Raw genomic sequence first — 9605 nt, forward strand, 5'->3', positions numbered from 1 at the left:
GCCCTGATCTCCTGTGTCCCGTCTGCATTTGGGGTTTGGGAGCAATTGTTCTCCTTCACCTGCTGTCCTTGATGAGGGAAGAACCTGGAAGGGCCCTAATTCATCCCTTCTCTCCCTCCTGGGTTCTGGTGGAGAGTCCCAGCCCAGTGTGAGAAAGCCTTAGACACAGACATGTTCTCCACCACATTCTGACCCCATCTGATTTTCACTTTAATTCTACTAAAGCCCTGCCCTTGCTCCTCCTTTTCCAGTTATCCCATCCATCTGCCCATTTTTCTGCCTATCTGTCTCTCCTCCGAGTTCAGTCACTCTTGTTCACCTATCTCTCTCTCGGGCTCCTCTCATCCACAGGCTTGCTCATTCCTCTGCTCACACAGTCACCCGTCCCCTCACTCTCATTTATGCTTCACCTGTGAATGGTGGTCCTGAGACAGGCAGTGCTGGAGCCTGTGTGAGCCTGGGGGCTCCTCCCACACACTCTCCCTCCCTGATGACAGACTTATCCACAGCTCCCGAGCTGGCTAACACGTCCCTGCATACTTGATCATCACCTGTGCCACCAGAAGCCACCAAAGGTATCTGGGGACCCCTTTTCCTTCCCAAGAGAAGCTCTCTGGCCCCACTCCCCATGAGCCAAGTGTGATCCAGGAGCTGGGAAGCCAGGGTGTGAAATTATGGTTTTAGGGCAATCATGCTGATCACAAAGATTATACCAACGATTCAGTTTAAGGCCAGCATCGGAGAGCCCCTAGTCTTGTGAAATTAACACACCATTATAATAAAATGTGGGATATTTTGGGCAGAGGCTCCTGGCATAATTTGGAGAGGAGGAGCTTGCTAGAGAAAGTTTCACCAGAATGAAATCTTTAAGAATGAGTAGGAGGGACCCTGGCAAATAGAGGATGAAGGGTTTTCCTGGCAGAGAGGATTCCATGAGCAAAGGCTCTGGCCAGAAACAACATGCCGTATGGGGAGAATTGAAACGAATTTGCGTTGCATGAAGCATAATGTTTTACCCGCAGTAGATGGATAAAATGAGACTGAAAGGTCAGCAGGAACCAGATTGAGTAGAGCCTTGAGTGCCAGGTCAAGAAGGTTGAACTAAACACTGAAGGCCATAGGGAGCCGTGGGTGGTACCAGAGCAGTGGTGGCCCTAGTGAGGTATTCATTTCAGAAAGATTCTTCTAGTAGTCCATGTAGAACATCCTTTAGACAGAGCATCCAGTGAGCCTGCTGGGGTGTTTGTTCAGGTGAAGGAAGTTAAGACCTGAGCTAGGACAGGGATGGAGAGAGGGAGTGTATGTGAGGACCACTGTGCAAGGTGAATGGGTGTTACTGGGAGGGAGGAGGAGCTGAACGGATATGCTGGTTCTGACTTGGGTGACAACACGGGTGGGTGGTGGTGCCACTGGGACAGAAGACGACAGATTATAATGAGTGCAGGACTCTGGTCTGGTCTCAGGCCAGCTTTCAGAGATGGCCATCGCTCTCCCTCTCGTCTTGCAGCTTTGGGGCACAACCTGAAGACCCTCACAGTCAATGTCACCATCTCCACCCTACAGTATTCATCACACATGAGCAACGGCTAGGCTATGTTCAACTTCACTGAGAGGGTCCTGCAGATCCTGGTGAGACCCTGGTCCCAGCAGCTCCTGGTGGGTTAAATCCCACCCAGCCCCTCCCTCAACCCCTTTCCCTCCTGCTCCTCCTCCTCTTCCTTCCTCCCCAGATGGATCATTGTTCAAGAAGAGCAGCCTGGATCCCTTCTACTCGAGTTGCAGACTGGTCTCCCTCAGGTGAGATCCTCCACTGAGCATTTGCCCCTAATGACCACTTTTGTGACCACCCCTCTCTGTCTCCCCACTGTCCACCCATTTCCTCCTTCCTGTTCTGTCCCCCACCCCAAGAGGTTTCAGGACCTCTCTCTAGAATCCCCACATCCCTCTCTCCCTAAGCCTGAGAAGGATGGGGCAGCCACCAGTGTGGACGCTGTCTGCACCCACCACCCTGACCCCGTGGGCCACCATGCCTCTGTGCTGGGAGCTAAGTGTCTCCACCTGTCTGCTCTTCCTCTCAGTGGCACCAGGCTCTGCAGCCCAGAGTTTATCCATCAAGAGAGAGCACCAGCTACATTTCCGCATCATCAGCTGGAACCTCAGCAACTCAGAGCCCACATCCTCGGAGTACACCACACTGCTGAGGGACACCCAGGATCAGGTGGGGTCTCCCTCTCCCGTCTCTCCTTGCCCAGAGGGCATCGTCATTCCTCCATCTGACTTACATCTGTTATGTGATTGTTTCAACCCTTCACTTTCCCTGCATGTCTGGCTTCTCTCAGTGTCCAGAGTTGATGTCCTAGCTGCCTTCCTCATTTCTCTCATGGGTAAACTGAAGCTCAGAAAGGGGAGTATTGTGCCTAAGGTCACACAGTGGGGTAGGGGCAGAGCCAGGATTTGAAGTCAGGTCTCCCTTGCCCAAAGGTCTGTGATCCTTTACTGGCTCCAGTGGCCTCCCTGTGTCCCCAGGATACCTCCATCTCAGCCACTCTCCCTCGCGTTTGTTCTAGGTCACCAAGCTCTACAGAGGCAGCCAGTTTTGAGACATATTCCACTCCTGCCTGGTCACCGACTTGATGTAGGTTGAGGAGATTGGAAGGATTGGCTGAGCTGCTGGCTGATGACTCTGAGCTCCCGTGACACATCATTGATCTGGAAGTCACTGACATTGTGCCCATTCTGCCCCACATCCCTGTCAGATAATCCTAACATCCCCTTCCATAGGTTTTCGGAGGATGAGAAAAGCATTAACATTTGGTGCCACCAACCTCCAGCATCCTGCTCCTCCTCCTCTTCTGGAGACTTTCAACAAATATCAGCAGTCTAAATGTGCTCTCCAATAGTGGAGCCGCTAACCACATGGGGCAATTTAAATTTTTTATACACCTATTAGGATACGATTCACATATTATGTGTGGAGAGGAGTGTATTTTTTAGGTTTTTCTATATACAATATCTTCTCATCTGCAAAACAAATAGTTTTACCTCTTCCCTTCCAATCTGGGTTTCTTTTATTCCTTTTTCTTGCCTAATTACCCTCATTAGAACTTCTAGTACCTGTGATTAACATACGAGATATGGGAAGACATCATTTTCTTGTCCCTGGTCTTAGGGGGAAATTTTCAGTCTTACACCATTGAATGTGGTGTTAGCCGTGTGTTTTTCAACTATGCAGTTTGTAGGTTGAGAAAGTTTTTTTCTAGTCCGAATTTGTTGAGTGTTTTCTTTTTTAGACATGAAGGGTGTTGTATTTTGTGAAATTCTTTTCTGTATATGTAGTCGAGATTGCGTGGTATTGGCCCTTATTCTATTATTATTGTGTAATACATAGTCAAGTTTTCAGATATTAAGCCAACCTTTCAACTAGAGGTGAGAGATTAACATGTTCTCAAGTCTTTCCTGGGCGTACCACAGTCCTGAGCACTTGTGGCCTTCTAGATGCCCGCTAATACACTGGAGCTTTTCAAAGCCCCCTGTGGATATCTCACTCCCCCAATTTTTCTTCTAAGCTTTTGGCTCTCCTCTTACCTGCCTCACTCCCTCAGGCAACTACAATAGAAAACAATTAGCCCTGAATATTTTTAGCAAGTGCCCTGGGGACAGACTTTCCTCCCTGGGCAAGTCTGAGTCAAGTAACGTCAAGCCCTGAACATGGGGCTTTTTCGGGAAGGTGCCAGGAAGGTCAGCTAGTGACAGTTCGATGGGGATGGTTCTTTTCAGAGCTCCAAATCCATTATGGTTCCTTGGCTGCTGGTTGTCTCAGCTACCATGGTTCTCAAATTTATGGAGGATATTGTGAGAGCAGGATGGGAATAGTGCAAGTTATAATGCCACAAAGTTTGCTCCCGTTATCAAGATTCCACCATGTTTCTTCACTAAACCCTCCTCAGATTCTTACAAGCCGTTGATTAATTTCTAGTCTTCTGAAAAGTTGATTTTGATAATTTTTACCAGTGTTCTCATTGTTTTTATGCATTTGCAGAAGTCCTTTCTCAAATGTTTCAAAAATGTTCTCCCTGTGGTTATTTATTTATAAATTAATTACTTAAAATGAAATTACGTGAGAAATTCAGTTCCTCACTCACACACACTAGCCACATTTTAAGTGCTTGATAACAACATGAGGCTAGTAATGAGTGTATTTGGTAGTGCAGACAAATGTTTACATTATTGCAGAAAGTTATCTTGGACAGGACACAGAAGCAGGGAATCTAGAATCAGGGTAGAATTCTAGACACCCTTGTTCATCCCTTGTGCCCTTCCAGGTCTGTCCCCCACAGTAACGACACTGGAGTGGACTCCCTGTGTACCTTGCCGCCTTGGCACAGAGACTGGACAGAGTTGCCATCTAGGAGGAATTCCTGCGGCTGACCCAGAATGGATCCAGCTGCAGAACTTGACCCTGGACAGGAAGAATGTCCTTGGGGATGGTAAGGCTCCCTGGTCATTGGGAAAGGAAGTGAGGCTTTTCTGTGGACTCTGGATGCCTGGGGTTGAGAGAACATTGAACTTTCTCAGGCTGGCAGGAGGTGGCATAGTCCCCCAGTCTTTACCCACCATAGAGAGAGAGAAAAAGGACACCCGTGTGATATAGGAGGCCGTCATCTTCTCCTAGACAGCTCTGTGACCTCAAGCTAGTCACCTCCCCTCTCTGGACTTTTGTTTCCTTATCTCTGCACTGAAAGCCACTGGGCCAGATGGTCAGTGAGGGCCTCCAGCTGTGTGTGAAGCTGACTTACAGGTTTGGGGGTCATGTGGTTTCTGATCCACAGGCTATAGTTTGCCAAGTCCCGCTCTAGATGAGCACAAATGAACTGAAACTTTCTACAGTGGTGGAAGTGTTCTATATCTGTGCTCTCCAGTGCATAGCCACATGTGGCTGTTGAGTACTCGAAGGATGGTATTGTGACTGGTCTTTATTGTTACTGATTTTAAAGTTACTGAGGTACTAGATTTTATATTTTATTTAACTAAAATTCATTTTAATTCAAAAAGAGACTTGTTGCTGCTCCATATCAGACAGCACACGTCTAAGAGTTTGTATGGATAGAGGTACAAGTAGGGGGACCTGCACGCCTCCCCCCATGTCCACTGTGTGCTGTGTGTCCTCCCTTCCTGGAGTTTATGTTGTAGGTGGCAATAAAAAGAATAGAGAATTGAAATTTATCAATTATTTGATGTGAATAAACTCATACTTGGAGGCGGTATTCAGAGAAGACTTCCTGCATGATGTTACATTGTAGGTTAATCCTAGAAAATGAATATTAAGCGAATAGATAAAGTAGAAGGGGATGATGTGTTTCCAGGCATGGAAGAATACTTTTGAGTGGGATTTTACAAATTTAGAGAGATCCCATAGGCTTTCCAACTGTGATGACCCATTCTCCCCCCGACCGTCATAAGAAAGTCCAGCCCAAATTCAGTCCTCTGTGCCCAGAGGTATGAATTTGGTTTAATTTATTACACTTTTGTTTTATGATAATGGTCTTGGATTTTGTAGCAAAGTGTGCTCACTTTTTAGAGATGGAAACTAAAATTGGGTGAAACATCATGATGTCTACTTGACTTTAATATTTCATTGAAAACATGGGATGAATCAAGGGTGACAAGTGTTAATAATTTATATATTGATGAAATATTGTTTTAATTGGATGGAATATACATTGTTAAATCTAGATGATGGATGTTTATGTGACTGTTCCCTTTATTTTTCTGTGTCTAAAAAGTTTTATTAAAAAGAGTGAAACACACTCACATGCATTCTCCATTTCATTCACTTCCAGAATATTCTCCCAATAGAGATGACACCTTGACTGAGAAGCCTGGTAAACCTGCAGGAAGCCCCAGCCCATGGTAGGGGACGAGTATCTTGATGCTGTCTGTCATCAAAGAGAACCTTGCGCACAGTGTCTTGGATGATGTAGAATTTTGGCCAACCCTTGTCAAGGGGAGTTGAGGCACAGTGGGGTCACCAGGAGCCCTGGGACGATGACAGGACGTGGCTCACCCCACCACTTGTCTCCCCAGACCTCCCCTTCTGGGCCCTCATCCTCATCTGCTTGGCGGGACTCCTGGTGCTCATCACAGGGCTGATCTGCTGTCTCCTGGTAAGCCATGACGTGTTGCTTGTCTTCTTCTTATTGCGTTGTAAGAGCCCTTTATATATTATAAATACACATCCTTTTCTAGGGATATGTTTTGCAGATGTTTTCTCCCAGTCTGTGTGTGGCTTGCCTTCTCCTTCACAACATGAGTCATTGGGGAAATGTAAGTGACAGTCATCATGAGATTCCACCACACTTGAGAATGGCTAACATTAAAAAAACTGACTATAGCAAGTGTTGTTGAAGATGTCAAGTCACTGAAACTCTCATCGAGTGCTGGTGAAAAATAGCTTGGATGCGTCTTTAATAATTACATACGTCTACCCAGCCATTCCTCGCCTAGGAATCCATCTAAGGGAAATAAACACATATGTCTATACACAGACTTGTACACACATGTTGATAACAACCTATTTATAGTAGACAAAAACGGTAAACAACCCAAATGTCCATCTACTGGTGAACAGATACACAAAGTGTGGTATATCCCCACAATGGAATACTTTTCAATCATAAAAAGTAATGAATTATTTTTTTTCTTTTTTAATTATTTTATTGAAATTATAAAGGGTTTTACATTGTGTAATTTTGGGTGTTCATTATTATATGTGAATTTCTGTATAGACTGCATCATGCTTACCACCAGTAGTCTGACTTTTATCCATACTATGCACATGTACCCCTTTAACTCTTTCACTCCACCCCCAGCCCCCTTCCCCTCTGGTAAGAACTAATCTGTTCTCTTTATCCCTGTGTATGTTTATCTTCTACATATGAGTGAAATCATGCATATTTCTTTGTCTGGCTTATTTCATTTAACATCGTACCCTCAAGGTCCATCCAAGTTGTTTCAAACAGGAGGATCTTGTCTTTTTTTTCTGGCTGAGTAGTCTTCCATTGTATATAATACATACCACATCTTCTTTATCCATTCATCTGTAGCAGGGCACTTGGGTTGCTTCCATGTCTTGGCTATTGTGAATAATGTCACAGTGAACACAGTGGTGAGTAAATGTCTTTGAATTGTTGATTTCAATTTCTTTGAATAAATACCAAGTAATGGGATAACTGGAAGGTATGGTATTTCTATTTTTAACTTTTTGAGAATTCTCCATACTGTTTTCCTTGGTTGCTACACCAGTTTGGATTCCCACCAGCAGTATGTGACGGTGCTCTTCGCTCCTTATCCTCTCCAACATTTGTTACTTTTTGTCTTGGGAGTTATAGCCATTCTAACAGGTGTAAGGTGATCTCTCATTGTAGTTTTGATTTGAATATCCCTAATATTTAGTGATGTTATACATCTTTACATGTGCCTGTTGGGCTTCTGTATATCTTCTTTGAAAAAATGTCTGTTCATATCCTCTGCCCATTTTTAGATTGGATTATCTTTTTATTTTTGTTGGGTGTGTGAGTTGTTTATATATTTTGGAGATTAACCCCTTGTCAGATATATGATTTGCAAATTTTTTCTTTTAGTTGGTGGGTTGTCTTTTCGTTTTTTTTTTTTTTTGATGAAGATCAGCCCTGAGCTAACATCCGTGCTAATCCTCCTCTTTTTTTCTGAGGAAGACCGGCTCTGAGCTAACATCTATTGCTAATCCTCCTCCTTTTTTTTTGCCCCAAAGTCCCAGTTGATAGTTGTATGTCATAGTTGCACATCCTTCTAGTTGCTGTATGTGGGACGCGACCTCAGCTTGGCCAGACAAGAGGTGCATCTGTGCACGTCTGGGATCAGAACCTCGGCCACCAGTAGCGTTACTAGCACACTTAACCACTAAGCCACAGGGCTGGCCCTGTCTTCTCGTTTTGTTCATCGTTTCCTTTGTCTTGCAGAAGCCTTTTAGTCTCATGTAGTCCCATTTGTATATTTTTTCTTTTCTTTCCCTTGCCTGAGTAGACATGGTATTGGGAAGGGTGCAGCTAAGACCGATGTCAAAGACTGTATTGCGTATATTTTTTTCTAGGAGTTTTATGGTTTCAAGTGTTAGATTCAAGTCTTTTATCCATTTTGAGTTAATTTTTGTGTATGGTGGAAGATAATGATCTACTTTCATTCTTTTGCATGTAGCTGTCCAGTTTTCTCAACAGCATTTATTGAAGAGACTTTCCTTTCTCCATTGTATGATCTTGGCTCCTTTGTCAGAGATGAACTGACCACAGATGTGTGGTTTTTTTTCTGGGCTTTCAGTTCTGTTCCATTGATCTATGAGTGTGCTTTTATGCCAGTACCATGCCATTTTGATTACTATAGCTGTGTAATATATTTTCAAGTTAGGATTGTGATGCCTCCAGCTTTGTTCTTTCTTCTCAGGATTTCTTTGTCTATTTGAGGTCTTTGTTATTCCATATATATTTTAGGATTCTGTGTTCTGTTTCTGTGAAGAATGTCTTTGGGATTCTGATTGGGATTGCTTTGAATCTGTAGATTACTTTAGGTAATATGGACATTTTAACTGTGTTTATTCTTCCAATCCATGTGCATGAAATATCTTCCCATTACTTCAGGTCATCATTGATTTCTTTCAATAAAGTATTATAGTTTTCATTGTATAGTTCTTTAACTTCTCTGGTTAAATTTATCCCTAGACACTTTTTTCTTTTTGTTGCAATTGTAAATGGGATTGTATTCTTGAGTTCTCGTTCTGTTAGTTCATTATTAGGGTATAGAAATGCAACTGATTTTTGTAAGTTGATCTTGTACGCTGTAACTTTGCTGTAGTTGTTGATTATTTCTAATAGTTTTCTGTTGGATTTTTTAGGGTTTTCTATATTTACAATCATGTCATCTGCAAACAGCAAGAGTTTCATTTCTTCCTTTCCAATTTGGATTCCTTTCATTTCTTTTTCCAGCCTAATTGCTCTGGCCAAAACCTCCAGTACTATGTTGAATGGGAGTGACGAGAGTGGGCACATTTGTCTTCTTCCTGTTCTCAGAGGAATGGCTTTAAGTTTTTCACCATTAAATATGATGTTGGCTGTGGATTTGTGATATATGGCCTTTATTGTGTTGGGCTACTTTCCTTCTATACCCATTTTATTGAGAGTTTTTATCATAAATGGATGTTGGATCTTGTCAAATCCTTTCTCTGCATCTGTGGAGAGGATCATGTGATTTTTATTCCTCATTTTATTAATGTGGTGTATCACATTTGTTGATTTGCGGATGTTGAACCATCCCTGCATCCCTGGTATAAATTCCACTTGATCGTGGTATATGATCCTTTTAATATATTGGTGTGTTCCATTTGGTGATATTTAGTTGAGGATTTTTGCATCTGTGTTCATCAGCGATATTGGCCTGTAATATACCTTCTTTGTGCTGTCCTAGGCTGCTTTTGCTGTCAGGGTGATGTTGGCCTCATAGAATGAATTAGGAAGTGTTCCATCTTCTTCAACTGTTTGGAATAGTTTGAGAAGCATAGGTATTAAATCTTGTTTGAA

The 9605-nt window shown here is 43.3% G+C and overlaps 1 long non-coding RNA gene across 1 annotated transcript; it reads left to right on the forward strand.

The window, feature by feature from the left end:
* The first annotated feature begins 1765 nt into the window (after positions 1–1765).
* Positions 1766–4416, forward strand: LOC131401676 (uncharacterized). The gene is made up of 3 exons (XR_009217832.1): positions 1766–1797; positions 2088–2218; positions 4338–4416. It is a non-coding gene; the product is annotated as an uncharacterized LOC131401676 (long non-coding RNA).
* The last annotated feature ends 5189 nt before the right edge of the window (positions 4417–9605 follow it).

Source organism: Diceros bicornis, assembly GCF_020826845.1.
Source record: "Diceros bicornis minor isolate mBicDic1 chromosome 13 unlocalized genomic scaffold, mDicBic1.mat.cur SUPER_13_unloc_1, whole genome shotgun sequence".
NCBI lineage: Eukaryota > Metazoa > Chordata > Mammalia > Perissodactyla > Rhinocerotidae > Diceros > Diceros bicornis.